Genomic DNA, 22,429 nt, shown 5'->3' on the forward strand with positions numbered 1-22,429 from the left:
AGAACGTTGATAACACCCTGATGTTTTCAGTTGTTGCTAAGTGCCCTCCTAGTCCAAGGACAGCTCCCGTGCCTACTGACTGAGCTAGGTACACAAGGTGGGAGGGAACACAGCCAGGACAGCCAGCCCAGCTGGCCAACGGGGTATTCCATACCATGTGACGTCATGCTCAGTATATGAAGGGTAGGCGTGATCCAGGAAGTACCGATCACTACTTGGTTATCGGTCAGCGCGGGTGGTGAGCAACTGCATTGTGCATCACTCATTTTGTATATTTTATCATTATCATCATTATTTTCCCTTTTTTTCCCTGTTCTATTAAACTGTCTTTACCTCAACCCACGAGTTTTTCCTCACTCTTACCCTTCCGATTCTCTCCCCGTCCCGCTGGGGGTGGGGGGAGTGAGTGAGCGGCTGCGTGGTATTTGGCTGCCTGCCGGGTTAAACCACGACAACGGGTCAGCTCGAAATACAACGCGGCCTTTAAAAGCTCGAGCGATTCGAACGCTTAAAATCCGCGTGAGGACTAATTGACGCGATTCTGAACGCGTCCTTCGCAGAGAAGTAAACGCTCTCGCTGGTGTCGGAAAACGCCCCGTCCCTTCCTTACAGCACCGCTGCCGGGAGATAACCCCGTGAGGCTGCAGGACAAGGGCGCGCCGTAATCAGCATCTACGCTCACGGATCCGCCGCCACAGCTCCAGCCCTTGCGCTGCTGCTGCTGCTGCTGCGCATCTCGCTCGCTTGGCCGATAAAGCTGAAAGTGAAGCGTAAAACTTTGAAGAGTAAAATGAAAAAGAAAGAACAAATCTCAGCAATTCATTTTATGTAAACGTACGCGCACCTTTTTAGCATACGTACAATGAGAAGGCTTATACCGTAAAAGTATTTCATTTTCCTTTTGCGTTAATTGAAATTGCGTAGCTGTGAATTCATGCCGTTAAATTATCTACCTCCAAACTACACAGCTATCGTTTGACCAGGGGTTTTGCGTGCGTTACGTGACTAGGAGCGGCGCCGAGACCGATGCTACCGAACTGCCGGGGAAAGGCGCCGTCGAAAGCGAGACAGAAATAAAGGACTTCAGAGCACTCTGCCAAAAGATCGGGAAAAAAGCCCGTAACGTTCAGTTGCCTCTCTTTTGAAACGTTTAGAGCAACTACCCAACTGCTTAAGCACACCTAATAAATTATACGCTACGGCTATTTGGCAGTTGCAGTTTAAACAACGCAAGTCAGTTTGGAAGTTATACAATTTTAACTTTCTTTTTAAAATTTCATTTACGATAGAAAAATCAGTGAGATAAGAGATCTCCCGTATGGTTTTACTCTTTTTTTGGGGGGGGGTGGGGGGGGTGGGGGCAGGCGGTGGGGAATATCAAATCCCCAGTGCTGCAATACATCAGGCTACCAAAAAGGACCGGCAGGTTTGCTAACGCTGTTGGCCGTAGCCGAGCGTGCGGAGGAACGCGTCTTTACGATCTCTCGACCGTTACACCCGAGAACCAAAGATCAGCCGTACGTCGACTATCGGAAGACGTGCTGCGCTTGGGTCTGTGCAAGGAAATCGGCTTACCCCTTTTTTTTTTCCCCAGAGAGAGAGAGAGCGAAAAGTCTCCTTGCGGATGACTTCTACTGCCGAGCACGTCATCTCTGAAGATCCATTCTGATGGGAAGTTCGTAAAAGGCAACTCCTTTGAACGAGAAAGATTTCCATTCTGGAAAATCTCTTTCCAACCAAAGTCAAAATTACGCGCTGCAGGTTAAGGAAAAAGGACGCGATAGAAGCAGTAACTCACCAAAACCACATCAGGACTCTCTGTCGCTAGTTACGAGGCTGCTACCGCTTCTCGGGAAAGCCTGGAAAACGCACCGAAGCGACACCGATTTGTCCCGTGTTGTCCGCGCCTCTTCTTTGACCTTGATTGCTTTTAGCACAGATGCTAGCATCTCAGTAAGGTGTTCGAGTGCTCCTGTAAGGCATTTTAAACACTGACTGACTGAAAAAGCCTAAAGCTTTTATCGTGAAAACAAAGCCTGTTTCTCCCGAACATCCCAACTCTTACAAACGGTTCCTTTCCTCTTCTAGTCCAACGTTATTTTCACAGCACCCTTTCATAGCAAGCGCACAGAAACAGAAGACCGTGCTTGCAGGAAGAGAAAACAGACGGAGGGCAGCAAGCTTTGCATAGGCGTACCACGCTCCAGAACAGACCTCCTTTATTTTTAGTATTGGCGTTAAAATATTTCACATTAAAAAATCACATAGAAGGAGAGCTGCCACGTTCCTCGTGTTAACTGTAAAGTCCGTGCTACAAGCACCTTAGGAAAAATGCAGACACGTATCACAGGCCTACCTTGTACTTGCAGACCACTACGGACCCTTTCCATCTGTCTCGTACTTTCACGGCAGTTGACGTTCTGCTGAGAGGAAAGGAAAAAAAAAACAAACAACGTTTAGCACAAAGCTTCCTTTGCCGTGAAGAGAACAACTGAGTGGAGGAGAAAGTATTTGGCATCGTCTTTGGTGCAGTTGTTGAGACAGGCCACTAGAACTTCTGCACGTTTTAGACAACCGTGCCTTTTTTTTGGCTCATCGGCAGCTTTAGTTTCGCTAGAACTCACTTTCCTAGAGACGCGCAGGTGACGGGCACAGGTACCTACGTACGTTTTCTCAAGCCTAAGTAGAGCCGCGATTTCCTCACCCGATACGTCCCAAGTGGAGTATTTTTGTTAAAGAGTACGGCAACCCGTCCGTCCTCGCAAACTCGCTGCGGAAGAGGAATCCTTTTTTCCAGGCCGTTTCTCCAAACAGTCGAGATCTTTGAAAACCGCAGTTGTTTTAAAACATTTGGAGCACGTTGCCAAACAACGCTTGGCAGTAAGACTTTGACGTGTTTGACGCACGCAAATCTGGGGTAACTCGCTACTTGCTTCCTGTTGTCGTTGTTCTTCCTTCAGAAATTCTACTTGTAGCCAAGTTATTCGCTACTGGTTCAAGCATTTACCTTCCAGCTATTACCAGCGCGTTTACACAGGCGAGGAACTAAATCGCTCTTCTAAAACTACCCGAGTGAAAATGACAGCCACGAAAGAGGAGTGACAGAGAAGGAAAGGAGAGGTCAGGCAGCAAGAGAGCTCTGCAGGCTGCCACCAGTCAACGTCGCACTCTTAAGGAAAAACAAACAAACAAACAAACAAACAAAAAACCAAACAAAAAAAACCCCAAAACACACAAACACAAAAACCAACAACAAAACAAAACTTTGACGTTGTACCTTTCTTTTCTTTTGGAGCTCGTCCCTGTCTCAGCTGATCGTCTCGACAGAGCACAAAGTGCAGATGATCCGTATCCCGATGACATCTGCACGCGATGAACACGTGTTCAGAAATAGTCCAGATCTGTAAGACTGGTGTCATTTGTGTGGTTCCAAGCATCATAACTCCGTTTTACTGACCAATGCATTTGTGAGGAAACTAAGTAGCTTTTAAACGTAGCCTCTCCTTGGGGAGAAAAATGCGTTAGGGAGTGAAAAAAAGGATGATTCAGAGCTCCCAACCATGACGGAGCAGCGGGAAAACTAATGAAAGTGAAGACCAACAGCAGCAACGTGAAGCGGCATTTGGCTTCAATTCTGATCACGTACTTAAGCGGCTCTCCAAGTCTATACCTCCATCCTATGAACAACTAGCCCTTTTTTGGAAGGACCAACTTTTGTCCTTCAAAGTGCTAGATTGAAGACTCCACTGAACAGAACGTGGATTGAGCCACAGGACAACGTGCCATCGACGCTCTAATGAAAAAAAAATCACGTAAAAATCAAGTTGAAATATCAGCTTCCATCGTGTCTCATTCATTACGTTTCTAGTAGTACCTGGGTGCTCCAAAATTCACTCTCCTGACACCCCGTAGTACTACAAATTGAGTTACGCAAGTAAAAATAAAAGGCTCTTTCCAACCTGCCCGTAAAATCAGTACGAACAAACAGAAGAGAAACACTTGACCCTAAAGAAGGTCACAGGCAGCTCTTAATTTATCGTAGGCGAAAGCTCATTCTTTTCCCTGAAAGGAAAACGCTCGTAACTACCCAGGGACCGATGCGGGAACGAGGCACGCGCGCTCTGTTAACGGCAACTGTTCATCAGCTTTTCTGCACCGGCACAAATTTGCCTTTTCCCTGGGTTTGACGTGGAGCACCTGCAGCGTCCTTGAACGCGCCAATGTTTCTCCCCGCTCCCCCGGCCCCCCACGTGCCATTACCTGAGCAGCAAGCGGCATCAGCCACGCAGGATTTTCTTCACGTGACGCAGAAGGTGACGCTGGGAAAAGAGGAGGCACAAAATGAACCTGTTTGTCACACCCAGCCAACGGTGAAAACCCAGGGAAGGATTCTGCCGTGCGGGGCCGGGCTGTGCACCCCCGGAGCTCCAGCCGGCCGGTTTCGCTCCCCTTTGCCGGGTACCGGGGAGACACCGCCGCCTCGTGCTGCCGCCTGCCCCCCGGGGAGAGCCGGGGGACCCCCACCTCACTTCAGCCCTCGGGAACGGGACCGGGAGAGACCCTCCACGCAAAGAGAGCGGATCCACGCGTGGCGTGGATTTAATCCCCGAGAGAAGAGGCCGGGCTCCCCGCTGGCAGAAGGACAACTCGCCTCCCTGCCGCTCGGAGCGCCTTGCCGGGGACAGCCCTGCCTGCGCCTGGCGGCTCTTCAGCCGTGCTGGGAGTGCAGTCTGGCCGACGGATGCTCCGGCAAACAGATACTGCAGCGAATCGCAGCTCCCGCTCGTTACAGCTGCTGGTAATTTTGCCTCTGGCTAAGGCATGCCCCAGACAGCGGACACCTCGTCTCGTTCCAGCTCCTGCTTGCTACGGTTCTGGCTAATCGAAGCTCCAGCTCTGCACCGTTGATTTCAGCTCCTTCTCCTTACAAGCTCCAGCTATTTGCAACAGCCTGGGCTTTTGACAAGGTCGTAAACCAACCGCCGTCAAAACTCGACTATTAGGATTAAATATCATAGTTGGACATTGTATAAGCATTAATGAGTTTGTACGACTAATTAGTTAATAACTATTCTAAGCAGTCGACAAGCAAGAGCTGGACTCGAAGAGGGCGTGCGGGGTCTGAAAAGCAGAGACCGCCTCTTCCCCCCAGAGACCACCGCAGACGTTGAGTTGGGCCTGGTGCATGCCGGCCTCCCGCACTTCGGGGTGCAGCAGGACCAGACCCGCCCCCCCCCCCCCCCCCCCCCCCGAGAGGGTCCACGCACCCTGCCCACCCCCTGCTTTCCCCTGCAGCCCCCAATGCCCTCCCACCCCCCCGCACAAACGGCCAAACCGGCTTCTGCTTTAGGCCCCCAAACCAGCTCACTTAGCGCCCATTTCTGAGCCCAAAAACCCAGCTGCTGCGCCTCTTCTCAAGTCCCAAAGGTGACCCCGGGGAGGGCAAGCGCTTGCGTGATGCTTCGGGCAGAAACGGGGCTGAAAGGTCCGATCCCGGTGCCGGGGGAGCAGAGGCGAGCTGGCTGGGACCAGCTTTTGCTCCTGGAACAACCCCAGGTCCCTGCTCCGAGGTCCTCCCCTTGGGGCCCTGGGGTGGACCTGTCCCTCCCCTTCAAATGCTGCAGGAGTTTCGGGGGCAGAAGGCCATTTCTAAGCCCTCTCTCCAGCAGCTCCTCCCTCGACTCGGCCCGCGAAGCCCCCAGTCTGCCTGCAGGGAGGGCTGGGGGGTCCCCGGCCCCACGGGGCGACAGTGGGGACTCGCAGGGAGGATCTGTTTGCACAAAGCGCCCCCCCCCCCCCCCCCCCCCCCCCCGCCGGCCGGCCCCCCCCGCCCCGGCCCACTGCGCGGCCCCTCTAGGGCACGCAGCCCCCCCCCCAACTCCCCACTCCCCAGATGCTCACAGCCCCTCCCCCGCCTGGAGCCCCCCCAGACCCTGTCCCCGGAGCCTGCAGAACCGCCCCCCCCCCCGCCACAGCCCGGCTCCCCGGGCCCGCGGCCCCTCACACTCACGCTGCGCCGCCGCCTCGGTGCAGAGCCCGCCGCGCGGCCCGTTGGAATACCGTCCGCAACCAATCAGCGCGCGGCTCCACCGGACCGCCCGCGCGAGGCACGCCGGGAGTTGTAGTCCCCACCCGGGGACCGCGCATGCGCACGGCGCCCCGGGGACCGCGCATGCGCACGGCGCCCCGGGGACCGCGCATGCGCACGGCGCCCCGGGGACCGCGCATGCGCACGGCTCGCAGCCCCTCCCCAGCGTTTGCAAGCACTTCCCAGCCCCAGGACCCCCGGAGTTCACAGCACCCGACCACACCATTTTCCAGCCCCCTGGGAGCCCCACTCTCAAGTCCCGCCAGGACCCACAGCCCCACTCCCCAGCTCCTTGGGGGACCGCGATCTCGATGGTCCGGGAGTCCTCCAGGTGTACTCTCTGGTCTGGACGTCCGTCTCTATGGTCCGGCAGTCCTCCAGGAGTACTCTCTAGGCCGGACTTTGCTCTCTATGGTCCGGCAGTCCTCCGGGGGTACTCTCTAGGCCGGACTTTGCTCTCTATGGTCCGGCAGTCCTCCAGGGGTACTCTCTAGGCCGGACTTTGCTCTCTATGGTCCGGCAGTCCTCCAGGGGGTACTCTCTAGGCCGGACTTTGCTCTCTATGGTCCGGCAGTCCTCCAGGGGGTACTCTCTAGGCCGGACTTTGCTCTCTATGGTCCGGCAGTCCTCCGGGGGTACTCTCTAGGCCGGACTTTGCTCTCTATGGTCCGGCAGCCCTCCGGGGATACTCTCTGGTCCAGCTCCCGTCTCTATGGTCCGGCAGTCCTCCGGGGGTACTCTCTGGTCCAGCTCCCGTCTCTATGGTCCGGGAGTCCTCCGGGGGTACTCTCTAGGCCGGACTTTGCTCTCTATGGTCCGGCAGTCCTCCAGGGGGTACTCTCTAGGCCGGACTCTGCTCTCTATGGTCCGGCAGTCCTCCAGGGGGTACTCTCTAGGCCGGACTCTGCTCTCTATGGTCCGGCAGTCCTCCAGGGGGTACTCTCTAGGCCGGACTCTGCTCTCTATGGTCCGGCAGTCCTCCAGGGGGTACTCTCTAGGCCGGACTCTGCTCTCTATGGTCCGGCAGTCCTCCAGGGGGTACTCTCTAGGCCGGACTCTGCTCTCTATGGTCCGGAAGTTCCCCACGTGCACTCTCCGGTCCGGACGACCGTCTCGATGGTCCGGCAGTCCTCCAGCTGTACTCTCTAGGCCGCACATTTTCCTCTATGGTGCGGAAGTCCCCCAGCTACATTCTATGCGTCTGGACCTCCGTCTCTATGGTCCGGAAGTCCTCCAGGTGTACTCTCTGGCCCGGCAGTCCGCCATCTCTATGGTCCGGGAGTCCTCCAGCTATACTCTCTGGTCTGGACTGGGCTGGGCTCTATGGTCCGGAAGTCCTCCAGCCCCTCTCCCCGACCCCCTAGGGCTCGCAGCCCCCCCCGGCCCCCCCGGGATGCACAGCCCCACTCCTCGGCCCCCTCGGGGGTCCGCAGCCCCCCCCAGTCCCCCTCCCCAGATGCTCACAGGGGGAAAGGAACGGCTCGGCCTCAAGCTCTGCGGGCTGCCTGTGGCCCCTGCAGAGCCCACGATCCTCGGCAGCCCACACGCGGGGCGAAGCTCACAGCCCGAGAAGGAGTCACGGGGAGCCGCCGCTCCTGCCACAACCCTCCTTCCCAGCCTGCTGCTGGAGCACAAGGCACTTGAAAGCAGCAGGAAAGAACAAGGAGGGCCTCGCAAGATGGCAGGAATAACGCGGGCAGCCTAAAGCGTTTAGCCAGGCAGGGCTTGCCACTCACCTTGTGCCGTGGTCGAATCCCAGCCCGCAACTCAGCACCACACAACCGCTCACTCGCTGCCCCCTCAGCGGGAGGGGGGAGAGAATTGGAAGGGCAAAAGTGAAAAAACTCCACTTGTAAGGGAAAGGGGGGGGGGGAAAAAACCCCAAACAACAGAGAGAAAAACCCCAGACAGACAAGCGGTACAAACGAAAACAAGGGCTCGCCGCCAACCGCCCGATGCCCAGCCAGCCGCAGCCCAGCAGCGGCCCCCCCGCCAACCGCCCCCCCGAGTTTTATTTCCTGACGTCATAGTGTCTGGAACATCCCCTGGGTCCGCCGGGGTCAGCTCTCCCAGCGGTGCCCCCTCCCAGGCCCTCGCGCACCCCCAGCCCGCTCGCCGGCAGGGCGGGGCGAGGAGCAGCACAGCCCCCGGCGCCGTGCAAGCGCTGCGCAGCGGGAACTCACGCAGCCCCGCGTCACCGACGCCGTTTTCAGCACAAACCCAAAACGCAGGAGGAGGGCGAGCGGGGTGGGAGCGGGGGGCGGGGGAGCGGGAGGGGGGTGCCAGAGTTTGGGCGGGGGGCAACGGGCAGGTTGGCGGGGCAGGCAGCACCCCAGGGGTCCGGGCCCCTCAAATGGCTGGTGTTTCACCCCAAAGCTTCCCCAAATCGGGGGGGTTTTTGCTTTTCTATAATATCAAAACTGGGGTTTTTTCCTTTTCCAAAATATTCCACTTGGAGGTTTTTCAACGCTTTTTCACAACAAAAATTGGCGATTTTTGCTTTTTCGTTTTGTGCATGAAAATGGGGGTTTTTTTGCTTTCCGGCTGCCCAAATGCTGGTGGATTTGGCTTTCCCGGGAGCTCCAAGTTGGGTATTTTTCCCCAAAAAATGCGGGGGTTTTTTTTCCCCACCCCTTGCAGGCCCCGAATTAGGGGTTTTGTGGTGTTTTTATGCCGTGGCAGCAGGTCCCGCTCTGTGTGCACGGCCCTGCAGGGGAAAGTCCCTGTTGGGGGAACTGGCCCCCAATCAGGATGGGAAAAGGTGGAAAAGGAGAACAGGGAAGAGGCAGCTTTTGAAAGCGCTTTTGTATCTTCAATAGAGAGGTGTTTCCCTATTTCCCACTCATTATATATAATACCTGCTCAGACTAGATATCTGTCGACTTACATATTTTGACACTTAAATGTCTTTATAGACTTCTCTATTTAAACTTACATATATTTACACTTATCTCTTTATAGACTTAGATTTTAGACTTAGATACCTATTTACACTTATAGATCATCTCTTAGATTACATACAACGCCTATTTAGGCTCTCTACATAACACGTAGTGAGTGTAGACAGCGGTATCTATTCAGACTTTTTTCTATTTTCAATTCCTTCATACATAAAATATATCATCCCTTTTGCATTTGGAAGTGCTTTCTTTTTTAATTTATATAGACGTGAGTTCTTTTTGTATTTTAAAACCCTATATACGTCTTCCGAATTTTTTTCTGCTCTAAAATCCTTTATATAATAGGGCAGGTATAGGTTCCTATTTTGAAATCCTTGTATACGTATAAAGGAATATTATTTTTCCATATATAGAACAAGGAGAGATTTTTCTCTATTTCGAGGCCTCACAGATAGATTTACAGTTTTTTAAAAACTTTTGAACCCCCCCAGGAATTATCAGGCATTTTTGGGCTGTGACCCCCTTTTTGGGGGGGGGGGACGACCCCCCCTTCCCCACTCACCTGCTCCTCCACGGCATCATCAGCCCGCCGGTGATGTTGGGATGCCCCAAATGACATCATCACCCCTCCAGGCCCCCAAACCCCCCTTTTTATTCAGCCCCCAAAAAGGCACAACAGGAGGGAAACGGCCCCAACCGGCGGCTCGTTACGTCAATAATGCCGTTGGCGTATGTACGCACGCACCCCCGCCAAAAAGGGGGGCTCCGCTAGAAAGATAAAGGAGGGGCAGCCCCCCCAAACGCTTGCAGCCCCCCCTTAGCCCCCGTCCCGCAGGCTGGCAGCCGGCCCCTTACCCTCAGCACGCCCAACGACCGGCAGGCAAACCCGGGCCGGGGGTCTCTCCTGAGCACCACGGGACGCTTACAGCGAGGCATCTGAAAAACAAAAATCCCAACGGATATTTCAGCACGTTAAAAAAAACAGCACCGAAGGCAGCAGCGGAATTCGGTCAGGACAAGGGAGAGGGTAGCAGTCGAGCTAAAGGAGGGTGCCAGGCAAACGGGTGTCCTGGTTTCGGCTGGGATAGGGTTAAATTTCTTCCTAGTGCTGTGTTTTGGATTTAGTAGGAGGAGAACGTTGATAACACCCTGATGTTTTCAGTTGTTGCTAAGTGCCCTCCTAGTCCAAGGACAGCTCCCGTGCCTACTGACTGAGCTAGGTACACAAGGTGGGAGGGAACACAGCCAGGACAGCCAGCCCAGCTGGCCAACGGGGTATTCCATACCATGTGACGTCATGCTCAGTATATGAAGGGTAGGCGTGATCCAGGAAGTACCGATCACTACTTGGTTATCGGTCAGCGCGGGTGGTGAGCAACTGCATTGTGCATCACTCATTTTGTATATTTTATCATTATCATCATTATTTTCCCTTTTTTTCCCTGTTCTATTAAACTGTCTTTACCTCAACCCACGAGTTTTTCCTCACTCTTACCCTTCCGATTCTCTCCCCGTCCCGCTGGGGGTGGGGGGAGTGAGTGAGCGGCTGCGTGGTATTTGGCTGCCTGCCGGGTTAAACCACGACAACGGGTCAGCTCGAAATACAACGCGGCCTTTAAAAGCTCGAGCGATTCGAACGCTTAAAATCCGCGTGAGGACTAATTGACGCGATTCTGAACGCGTCCTTCGCAGAGAAGTAAACGCTCTCGCTGGTGTCGGAAAACGCCCCGTCCCTTCCTTACAGCACCGCTGCCGGGAGATAACCCCGTGAGGCTGCAGGACAAGGGCGCGCCGTAATCAGCATCTACGCTCACGGATCCGCCGCCACAGCTCCAGCCCTTGCGCTGCTGCTGCTGCTGCTGCGCATCTCGCTCGCTTGGCCGATAAAGCTGAAAGTGAAGCGTAAAACTTTGAAGAGTAAAATGAAAAAGAAAGAACAAATCTCAGCAATTCATTTTATGTAAACGTACGCGCACCTTTTTAGCATACGTACAATGAGAAGGCTTATACCGTAAAAGTATTTCATTTTCCTTTTGCGTTAATTGAAATTGCGTAGCTGTGAATTCATGCCGTTAAATTATCTACCTCCAAACTACACAGCTATCGTTTGACCAGGGGTTTTGCGTGCGTTACGTGACTAGGAGCGGCGCCGAGACCGATGCTACCGAACTGCCGGGGAAAGGCGCCGTCGAAAGCGAGACAGAAATAAAGGACTTCAGAGCACTCTGCCAAAAGATCGGGAAAAAAGCCCGTAACGTTCAGTTGCCTCTCTTTTGAAACGTTTAGAGCAACTACCCAACTGCTTAAGCACACCTAATAAATTATACGCTACGGCTATTTGGCAGTTGCAGTTTAAACAACGCAAGTCAGTTTGGAAGTTATACAATTTTAACTTTCTTTTTAAAATTTCATTTACGATAGAAAAATCAGTGAGATAAGAGATCTCCCGTATGGTTTTACTCTTTTTTTGGGGGGGGGTGGGGGGGGTGGGGGCAGGCGGTGGGGAATATCAAATCCCCAGTGCTGCAATACATCAGGCTACCAAAAAGGACCGGCAGGTTTGCTAACGCTGTTGGCCGTAGCCGAGCGTGCGGAGGAACGCGTCTTTACGATCTCTCGACCGTTACACCCGAGAACCAAAGATCAGCCGTACGTCGACTATCGGAAGACGTGCTGCGCTTGGGTCTGTGCAAGGAAATCGGCTTACCCCTTTTTTTTTTCCCCAGAGAGAGAGAGAGCGAAAAGTCTCCTTGCGGATGACTTCTACTGCCGAGCACGTCATCTCTGAAGATCCATTCTGATGGGAAGTTCGTAAAAGGCAACTCCTTTGAACGAGAAAGATTTCCATTCTGGAAAATCTCTTTCCAACCAAAGTCAAAATTACGCGCTGCAGGTTAAGGAAAAAGGACGCGATAGAAGCAGTAACTCACCAAAACCACATCAGGACTCTCTGTCGCTAGTTACGAGGCTGCTACCGCTTCTCGGGAAAGCCTGGAAAACGCACCGAAGCGACACCGATTTGTCCCGTGTTGTCCGCGCCTCTTCTTTGACCTTGATTGCTTTTAGCACAGATGCTAGCATCTCAGTAAGGTGTTCGAGTGCTCCTGTAAGGCATTTTAAACACTGACTGACTGAAAAAGCCTAAAGCTTTTATCGTGAAAACAAAGCCTGTTTCTCCCGAACATCCCAACTCTTACAAACGGTTCCTTTCCTCTTCTAGTCCAACGTTATTTTCACAGCACCCTTTCATAGCAAGCGCACAGAAACAGAAGACCGTGCTTGCAGGAAGAGAAAACAGACGGAGGGCAGCAAGCTTTGCATAGGCGTACCACGCTCCAGAACAGACCTCCTTTATTTTTAGTATTTGCGTTAAAATATTTCACATTAAAAAATCACATAGAAGGAGAGCTGCCACGTTCCTCGTGTTAACTGTAAAGTCCGTGCTACAAGCACCTTAGGAAAAATGCAGACACGTATCACAGGCCTACCTTGTACTTGCAGACCACTACGGACCCTTTCCATCTGTCTCGTACTTTCACGGCAGTTGACGTTCTGCTGAGAGGAAAGGAAAAAAAAAACAAACAACGTTTAGCACAAAGCTTCCTTTGCCGTGAAGAGAACAACTGAGTGGAGGAGAAAGTATTTGGCATCGTCTTTGGTGCAGTTGTTGAGACAGGCCACTAGAACTTCTGCACGTTTTAGACAACCGTGCCTTTTTTTTGGCTCATCGGCAGCTTTAGTTTCGCTAGAACTCACTTTCCTAGAGACGCGCAGGTGACGGGCACAGGTACCTACGTACGTTTTCTCAAGCCTAAGTAGAGCCGCGATTTCCTCACCCGATACGTCCCAAGTGGAGTATTTTTGTTAAAGAGTACGGCAACCCGTCCGTCCTCGCAAACTCGCTGCGGAAGAGGAATCCTTTTTTCCAGGCCGTTTCTCCAAACAGTCGAGATCTTTGAAAACCGCAGTTGTTTTAAAACATTTGGAGCACGTTGCCAAACAACGCTTGGCAGTAAGACTTTGACGTGTTTGACGCACGCAAATCTGGGGTAACTCGCTACTTGCTTCCTGTTGTCGTTGTTCTTCCTTCAGAAATTCTACTTGTAGCCAAGTTATTCGCTACTGGTTCAAGCATTTACCTTCCAGCTATTACCAGCGCGTTTACACAGGCGAGGAACTAAATCGCTCTTCTAAAACTACCCGAGTGAAAATGACAGCCACGAAAGAGGAGTGACAGAGAAGGAAAGGAGAGGTCAGGCAGCAAGAGAGCTCTGCAGGCTGCCACCAGTCAACGTCGCACTCTTAAGGAAAAACAAACAAACAAACAAACAAACAAAAAACCAAACAAAAAAAACCCCAAAACACACAAACACAAAAACCAACAACAAAACAAAACTTTGACGTTGTACCTTTCTTTTCTTTTGGAGCTCGTCCCTGTCTCAGCTGATCGTCTCGACAGAGCACAAAGTGCAGATGATCCGTATCCCGATGACATCTGCACGCGATGAACACGTGTTCAGAAATAGTCCAGATCTGTAAGACTGGTGTCATTTGTGTGGTTCCAAGCATCATAACTCCGTTTTACTGACCAATGCATTTGTGAGGAAACTAAGTAGCTTTTAAACGTAGCCTCTCCTTGGGGAGAAAAATGCGTTAGGGAGTGAAAAAAAGGATGATTCAGAGCTCCCAACCATGACGGAGCAGCGGGAAAACTAATGAAAGTGAAGACCAACAGCAGCAACGTGAAGCGGCATTTGGCTTCAATTCTGATCACGTACTTAAGCGGCTCTCCAAGTCTATACCTCCATCCTATGAACGACTAGCCCTTTTTTGGAAGGACCAACTTTTGTCCTTCAAAGTGCTAGATTGAAGACTCCACTGAACAGAACGTGGATTGAGCCACAGGACAACGTGCCATCGACGCTCTAATGAAAAAAAAAATCACGTAAAAATCAAGTTGAAATATCAGCTTCCATCGTGTCTCATTCATTACGTTTCTAGTAGTACCTGGGTGCTCCAAAATTCACTCTCCTGACACCACGTAGTACTACAAATTGAGTTACGCAGGTAAAAATAAAAGGCTCTTTCCAACCTGCCCGTAAAATCAGTACGAACAAACAGAAGAGAAACACTTGACCCTAAAGAAGGTCACAGGCAGCTCTTAATTTATCGTAGGCGAAAGCTCATTCTTTTCCCTGAAAGGAAAACGCTCGTAACTACCCAGGGACCGATGCGGGAACGAGGCACGCGCGCTCTGTTAACGGCAACTGTTCATCAGCTTTTCTGCACCGGCACAAATTTGCCTTTTCCCTGGGTTTGACGTGGAGCACCTGCAGCGTCCTTGAACGCGCCAATGTTTCTCCCCGCTCCCCCGGCCCCCCACGTGCCATTACCTGAGCAGCAAGCGGCATCAGCCACGCAGGATTTTCTTCACGTGACGCAGAAGGTGACGCTGGGAAAAGAGGAGGCACAAAATGAACCTGTTTGTCACACCCAGCCAACGGTGAAAACCCAGGGAAGGATTCTGCCGTGCGGGGCCGGGCTGTGCACCCCCGGAGCTCCAGCCGGCCGGTTTCGCTCCCCTTTGCCGGGTACCGGGGAGACACCGCCGCCTCGTGCTGCCGCCTGCCCCCCGGGGAGAGCCGGGGGACCCCCACCTCACTTCAGCCCTCGGGAACGGGACCGGGAGAGACCCTCCACGCAAAGAGAGCGGATCCACGCGTGGCGTGGATTTAATCCCCGAGAGAAGAGGCCGGGCTCCCCGCTGGCAGAAGGACAACTCGCCTCCCTGCCGCTCGGAGCGCCTTGCCGGGGACAGCCCTGCCTGCGCCTGGCTGCTCTTCAGCCGTGCTGGGAGTGCAGTCTGGCCGACGGATGCTCCGGCAAACAGATACTGCAGCGAATCGCAGCTCCCGCTCGTTACAGCTGCTGGTAATTTTGCCTCTGGCTAAGGCATGCCCCAGACAGCGGACACCTCGTCTCGTTCCAGCTCCTGCTTGCTACGGTTCTGGCTAATCGAAGCTCCAGCTCTGCACCGTTGATTTCAGCTCCTTCTCCTTACAAGCTCCAGCTATTTGCAACAGCCTGGGCTTTTGACAAGGTCGTAAACCAACCGCCGTCAAAACTCGACTATTAGGATTAAATATCATAGTTGGACATTGTATAAGCATTAATGAGTTTGTACGACTAATTAGTTAATAACTATTCTAAGCAGTCGACAAGCAAGAGCTGGACTCGAAGAGGGCGTGCGGGGTCTGAAAAGCAGAGACCGCCTCTTCCCCCCAGAGACCACCGCAGACGTTGAGTTGGGCCTGGTGCATGCCGGCCTCCCGCACTTCGGGGTGCAGCAGGACCAGACCCGCCCCCCCCCCCCCCCCCCCGAGAGGGTCCACGCACCCTGCCCACCCCCTGCTTTCCCCTGCAGCCCCCAATGCCCTCCCACCCCCCCGCACAAACGGCCAAACCGGCTTCTGCTTTAGGCCCCCAAACCAGCTCACTTAGCGCCCATTTCTGAGCCCAAAAACCCAGCTGCTGCGCCTCTTCTCAAGTCCCAAAGGTGACCCCGGGGAGGGCAAGCGCTTGCGTGATGCTTCGGGCAGAAACGGGGCTGAAAGGTCCGATCCCGGTGCCGGGGGAGCAGAGGCGAGCTGGCTGGGACCAGCTTTTGCTCCTGGAACAACCCCAGGTCCCTGCTCCGAGGTCCTCCCCTTGGGGCCCTGGGGTGGACCTGTCCCTCCCCTTCAAATGCTGCAGGAGTTTCGGGGGCAGAAGGCCGTTTCTAAGCCCTCTCTCCAGCAGCTCCTCCCTCGACTCGGCCCGCGAAGCCCCCAGTCTGCCTGCAGGGAGGGCTGGGGGGTCCCCGGCCCCACGGGGCGACAGTGGGGACTCGCAGGGAGGATCTGTTTGCACAAAGCGCCCCGCCCCCCCCCCCCCCCCCCCCCGCCGGCCGGCCCCCCCCGCCCCGGCCCACTGCGCGGCCCCTCTAGGGCACGCAGCCCCCCCCCCAACTCCCCACTCCCCAGATGCTCACAGCCCCTCCCCCGCCTGGAGCCCCCCCAGACCCTGTCCCCGGAGCCTGCAGAACCGCCCCCCCCCCCGCCACAGCCCGGCTCCCCGGGCCCGCGGCCCCTCACACTCACGCTGCGCCGCCGCCTCGGTGCAGAGCCCGCCGCGCGGCCCGTTGGAATACCGTCCGCAACCAATCAGCGCGCGGCTCCACCGGACCGCCCGCGCGAGGCACGCCGGGAGTTGTAGTCCCCACCCGGGGACCGCGCATGCGCACGGCGCCCCGGGGACCGCGCATGCGCACGGCGCCCCGGGGACCGCGCATGCGCACGGCGCCCCGGGGACCGCGCATGCGCACGGCGCCCCGGGGACCGCGCATGCGCACGGCGCCCCGGGGACCGCGCATGCGCACGGCGCCCCGGGGACCGCGCATGCGCACGGCGCCCCGGGGACCGCGCATGCGCACGGCTCGCAGCCCCTCCCCAGCGTTTGCAAGCACTTCCCAGCCCCAGGACCCCCGGAGTTCACAGCACCCGACCACACCATTTTCCAGCCCCCTGGGAGCCCCACTCTCAAGTCCCGCCAGGACCCACAGCCCCACTCCCCAGCTCCTTGGGGGACCGCGATCTCGATGGTCCGGGAGTCCTCCAGGTGTACTCTCTGGTCTGGACGTCCGTCTCTATGGTCCGGCAGTCCTCCGGGGGTACTCTCTAGGCCGGACTTTGCTCTCTATGGTCCGGCAGTCCTCCGGGGGTACTCTCTAGGCCGGACTTTGCTCTCTATGGTCCGGCAGTCCTCCGGGGGTACTCTCTAGGCCGGACTTTGCTCTCTATGGTCCGGCAGTCCTCCAGGGGGTACTCTCTAGGCCGGACTTTGCTCTCTATGGTCCGGCAGTCCTCCGGGGGTACTCTCTAGGCCGGACTTTGCTCTCTATGGTCCGGCAGCCCTCCGGGGATACTCTCTGGTCCAGCTCCCGTCTCTATGGTCCGGCAGTCCTCCGGGGGTACTCTCTGGTCCAGCTCCCGTCTCTATGGTCCGGGAGTCCTCCGGGGGTACTCTCTAGGCCGGACTTTGCTCTCTATGGTCCGGCAGTCCTCCAGGGGGTACTCTCTAGGCCGGACTCTGCTCTCTATGGTCCGGCAGTCCTCCAGGGGGTACTCTCTAGGCCGGACTCTGCTCTCTATGGTCCGGCAGTCCTCCAGGGGGTACTCTCTAGGCCGGACTCTGCTCTCTATGGTCCGGCAGTCCTCCAGGGGGTACTCTCTAGGCCGGACTCTGCTCTCTATGGTCCGGAAGTTCCCCACGTGCACTCTCCGGTCCGGACGACCGTCTCGATGGTCCGGCAGTCCTCCAGCTGTACTCTCTAGGCCGCACATTTTCCTCTATGGTGCGGAAGTCCCCCAGCTACATTCTATGCGTCTGGACCTCCGTCTCTATGGTCCGGAAGTCCTCCAGGTGTACTCTCTGGCCCGGCAGTCCGCCATCTCTATGGTCCGGGAGTCCTCCAGCTATACTCTCTGGTCTGGACTGGGCTGGGCTCTATGGTCCGGAAGTCCTCCAGCCCCTCTCCCCGACCCCCTAGGGCTCGCAGCCCCCCCCGGCCCCCCCGGGATGCACAGCCCCACTCCTCGGCCCCCTCGGGGGTCCGCAGCCCCCCCCAGTCCCCCTCCCCAGATGCTCACAGGGGGAAAGGAACGGCTCGGCCTCAAGCTCTGCGGGCTGCCTGTGGCCCCTGCAGAGCCCACGATCCTCGGCAGCCCACACGCGGGGCGAAGCTCACAGCCCGAGAAGGAGTCACGGGGAGCCGCCGCTCCTGCCACAACCCTCCTTCCCAGCCTGCTGCTGGAGCACAAGGCACTTGAAAGCAGCAGGAAAGAACAAGGAGGGCCTCGCAAGATGGCAGGAATAACGCGGGCAGCCTAAAGCGTTTAGCCAGGCAGGGCTTGCCACTCACCTTGTGCCGTGGTCGAATCCCAGCCCGCAACTCAGCACCACACAACCGCTCACTCGCTGCCCCCTCAGCGGGAGGGGGGAGAGAATTGGAAGGGCAAAAGTGAAAAAACTCCACTTGTAAGGGAAAGGGGGGGGGGGGAAAAACCCCAAACAACAGAGAGAAAAACCCCAGACAGACAAGCGGTACAAACGAAAACAAGGGCTCGCCGCCAACCGCCCGATGCCCAGCCAGCCGCAGCCCAGCAGCGGCCCCCCCGCCAACCGCCCCCCGAGTTTTATTTCCTGACGTCATAGTGTCTGGAACATCCCCTGGGTCCGCCGGGGTCAGCTCTCCCAGCGGTGCCCCCTCCCAGGCCCTCGCGCACCCCCAGCCCGCTCGCCGGCAGGGCGGGGCGAGGAGCAGCACAGCCCCCGGCGCCGTGCAAGCGCTGCGCAGCGGGAACTCACGCAGCCCCGCGTCACCGACGCCGTTTTCAGCACAAACCCAAAACGCAGGAGGAGGGCGAGCGGGGTGGGAGCGGGGGGCGGGGGAGCGGGAGGGGGGTGCCAGAGTTTGGGCGGGGGGCAACGGGCAGGTTGGCGGGGCAGGCAGCACCCCAGGGGTCCGGGCCCCTCAAATGGCTGGTGTTTCACCCCAAAGCTTCCCCAAATCGGGGGGGTTTTTGCTTTTCTATAATATCAAAACTGGGGTTTTTTCCTTTTCCAAAATATTCCACTTGGAGGTTTTTCAACGCTTTTTCACAACAAAAATTGGCGATTTTTGCTTTTTCGTTTTGTGCATGAAAATGGGGGTTTTTTTGCTTTCCGGCTGCCCAAATCCTGGTGGATTTGGCTTTCCCGGGAGCTCCAAGTTGGGTATTTTTCCCCAAAAAATGCGGGGGTTTTTTTTCCCCACCCCTTGCAGGCCCCGAATTAGGGGTTTTGTGGTGTTTTTATGCCGTGGCAGCAGGTCCCGCTCTGTGTGCACGGCCCTGCAGGGGAAAGTCCCTGTTGGGGGAACTGGCCCCCAATCAGGATGGGAAAAGGTGGAAAAGGAGAACAGGGAAGAGGCAGCTTTTGAAAGCGCTTTTGTATCTTCAATAGAGAGGTGTTTCCCTATTTCCCACTCATTATATATAATACCTGCTCAGACTAGATATCTGTCGACTTACATATTTTGACACTTAAATGTCTTTATAGACTTCTCTATTTAAACTTACATATATTTACACTTATCTCTTTATAGACTTAGATTTTAGACTTAGATACCTATTTACACTTATAGATCATCTCTTAGATTACATACAATGCCTATTTAGGCTCTCTACATAACACGTAGTGAGTGTAGACAGCGGTATCTATTCAGACTTTTTTCTATTTTCAATTCCTTCATACATAAAATATATCATCCCTTTTGCATTTGGAAGTGCTTTCTTTTTTAATTTATATAGACGTGAGTTCTTTTTGTATTTTAAAACCCTATATACGTCTTCCGAATTTTTTTCTGCTCTAAAATCCTTTATATAATAGGGCAGGTATAGGTTCCTATTTTGAAATCCTTGTATACGTATAAAGGAATATTATTTTTCCATATATAGAACAAGGAGAGATTTTTCTCTATTTCGAGGCCTCACAGATAGATTTACAGTTTTTTAAAAACTTTTGAACCCCCCCAGGAATTATCAGGCATTTTTGGGCTGTGACCCCCTTTTTGGGGGGGGGGGACGACCCCCCCTTCCCCACTCACCTGCTCCTCCACGGCATCATCAGCCCGCCGGTGATGTTGGGGTGCCCCAAATGACATCATCACCCCTCCAGGCCCCCAAACCCCCCTTTTTATTCAGCCCCCAAAAAGGCACAACAGGAGGGAAACGGCCCCAACCGGCGGCTCGTTACGTCAATAATGCCGTTGGCGTATGTACGCACGCACCCCCGCCAAAAAGGGGGGCTCCGCTAGAAAGATAAAGGAGGGGCAGCCCCCCCAAACGCTTGCAGCCCCCCCTTAGCCCCCGTCCCGCAGGCTGGCAGCCGGCCCCTTACCCTCAGCACGCCCAACGACCGGCAGGCAAACCCGGGCCGGGGGTCTCTCCTGAGCACCACGGGACGCTTACAGCGAGGCGTCTGAAAAACAAAAATCCCAACGGATATTTCAGCACGTTAAAAAAAACAGCACCGAAGGCAGCAGAGGAATTCGGTCAGGACAAGGGAGAGGGTAGCAGTCGAGCTAAAGGAGGGTGCCAGGCAAACGGGTGTCCTGGTTTCGGCTGGGATAGGGTTAAATTTCTTCCTAGTGCTGTGTTTTGGATTTAGTAGGAGGAGAACGTTGATAACACCCTGATGTTTTCAGTTGTTGCTAAGTGCCCTCCTAGTCCAAGGACAGCTCCCGTGCCTACTGACTGAGCTAGGTACACAAGGTGGGAGGGAACACAGCCAGGACAGCCAGCCCAGCTGGCCAACGGGGTATTCCATACCATGTGACGTCATGCTCAGTATATGAAGGGTAGGCGTGATCCAGGAAGTACCGATCACTACTTGGTTATCGGTCAGCGCGGGTGGTGAGCAACTGCATTGTGCATCACTCATTTTGTATATTTTATCATTATCATCATTATTTTCCCTTTTTTTCCCTGTTCTATTAAACTGTCTTTACCTCAACCCACGAGTTTTTCCTCACTCTTACCCTTCCGATTCTCTCCCCGTCCCGCTGGGGGTGGGGGGAGTGAGTGAGCGGCTGCGTGGTATTTGGCTGCCTGCCGGGTTAAACCACGACAACGGGTCAGCTCGAAATACAACGCGGCCTTTAAAAGCTCGAGCGATTCGAACGCTTAAAATCCGCGTGAGGACTAATTGACGCGATTCTGAACGCGTCCTTCGCAGAGAAGTAAACGCTCTCGCTGGTGTCGGAAAACGCCCCGTCCCTTCCTTACAGCACCGCTGCCGGGAGATAACCCCGTGAGGCTGCAGGACAAGGGCGCGCCGTAATCAGCATCTACGCTCACGGATCCGCCGCCACAGCTCCAGCCCTTGCGCTGCTGCTGCTGCTGCTGCGCATCTCGCTCGCTTGGCCGATAAAGCTGAAAGTGAAGCGTAAAACTTTGAAGAGTAAAATGAAAAAGAAAGAACAAATCTCAGCAATTCATTTTATGTAAACGTACGCGCACCTTTTTAGCATACGTACAATGAGAAGGCTTATACCGTAAAAGTATTTCATTTTCCTTTTGCGTTAATTGAAATTGCGTAGCTGTGAATTCATGCCGTTAAATTATCTACCTCCAAACTACACAGCTATCGTTTGACCAGGGGTTTTGCGTGCGTTACGTGACTAGGAGCGGCGCCGAGACCGATGCTACCGAACTGCCGGGGAAAGGCGCCGTCGAAAGCGAGACAGAAATAAAGGACTTCAGAGCACTCTGCCAAAAGATCGGGAAAAAAGCCCGTAACGTTCAGTTGCCTCTCTTTTGAAACGTTTAGAGCAACTACCCAACTGCTTAAGCACACCTAATAAATTATACGCTACGGCTATTTGGCAGTTGCAGTTTAAACAACGCAAGTCAGTTTGGAAGTTATACAATTTTAACTTTCTTTTTAAAATTTCATTTACGATAGAAAAATCAGTGAGATAAGAGATCTCCCGTATGGTTTTACTCTTTTTTTGGGGGGGGGTGGGGGGGGTGGGGGCAGGCGGTGGGGAATATCAAATCCCCAGTGCTGCAATACATCAGGCTACCAAAAAGGACCGGCAGGTTTGCTAACGCTGTTGGCCGTAGCCGAGCGTGCGGAGGAACGCGTCTTTACGATCTCTCGACCGTTACACCCGAGAACCAAAGATCAGCCGTACGTCGACTATCGGAAGACGTGCTGCGCTTGGGTCTGTGCAAGGAAATCGGCTTACCCCTTTTTTTTTTCCCCAGAGAGAGAGAGAGCGAAAAGTCTCCTTGCGGATGACTTCTACTGCCGAGCACGTCATCTCTGAAGATCCATTCTGATGGGAAGTTCGTAAAAGGCAACTCCTTTGAACGAGAAAGATTTCCATTCTGGAAAATCTCTTTCCAACCAAAGTCAAAATTACGCGCTGCAGGTTAAGGAAAAAGGACGCGATAGAAGCAGTAACTCACCAAAACCGCATCAGGACTCTCTGTCGCTAGTTACGAGGCTGCTACCGCTTCTCGGGAAAGCCTGGAAAACGCACCGAAGCGACACCGATTTGTCCCGTGTTGTCCGCGCCTCTTCTTTGACCTTGATTGCTTTTAGCACAGATGCTAGCATCTCAGTAAGGTGTTCGAGTGCTCCTGTAAGGCATTTTAAACACTGACTGACTGAAAAAGCCTAAAGCTTTTATCGTGAAAACAAAGCCTGTTTCTCCCGAACATCCCAACTCTTACAAACGGTTCCTTTCCTCTTCTAGTCCAACGTTATTTTCACAGCACCCTTTCATAGCAAGCGCACAGAAACAGAAGACCGTGCTTGCAGGAAGAGAAAACAGACGGAGGGCAGCAAGCTTTGC

General features: G+C 54.4%; 2 long non-coding RNA genes across 3 annotated transcripts; both read right to left on the bottom strand.

The window, feature by feature from the left end:
- Positions 1-308: 308 nt before the first annotated feature.
- Positions 309-4,489, bottom strand: LOC142077090 (uncharacterized). Its single transcript, XR_012671545.1, has 6 exons — positions 4,261-4,489; positions 3,278-3,401; positions 2,357-2,420; positions 1,799-1,972; positions 1,576-1,693; positions 309-757 (listed from the first exon to the last, which is right to left on the bottom strand). It is a non-coding gene; the product is annotated as an uncharacterized LOC142077090 (long non-coding RNA).
- A 5,939-nt stretch (positions 4,490-10,428) lies between these two features.
- LOC142077091 (uncharacterized) lies at positions 10,429-14,288 on the bottom strand. Of its 2 annotated transcripts, none has more exons than XR_012671546.1 (5): positions 13,398-14,288; positions 12,477-12,540; positions 11,919-12,092; positions 11,696-11,813; positions 10,429-10,877 (listed from the first exon to the last, which is right to left on the bottom strand). It is a non-coding gene; the product is annotated as an uncharacterized LOC142077091 (long non-coding RNA). The 2 variants fall into 2 exon arrangements; XR_012671547.1 differs by having other exon boundaries at positions 12,477-12,543; positions 13,398-14,138.
- Between the last annotated feature and the right edge of the window lie 8,141 nt (positions 14,289-22,429).

Source organism: Calonectris borealis, unplaced genomic scaffold (assembly GCF_964195595.1).
Source record: "Calonectris borealis unplaced genomic scaffold, bCalBor7.hap1.2 HAP1_SCAFFOLD_151, whole genome shotgun sequence".
Taxonomy (NCBI): domain Eukaryota; kingdom Metazoa; phylum Chordata; class Aves; order Procellariiformes; family Procellariidae; genus Calonectris; species Calonectris borealis.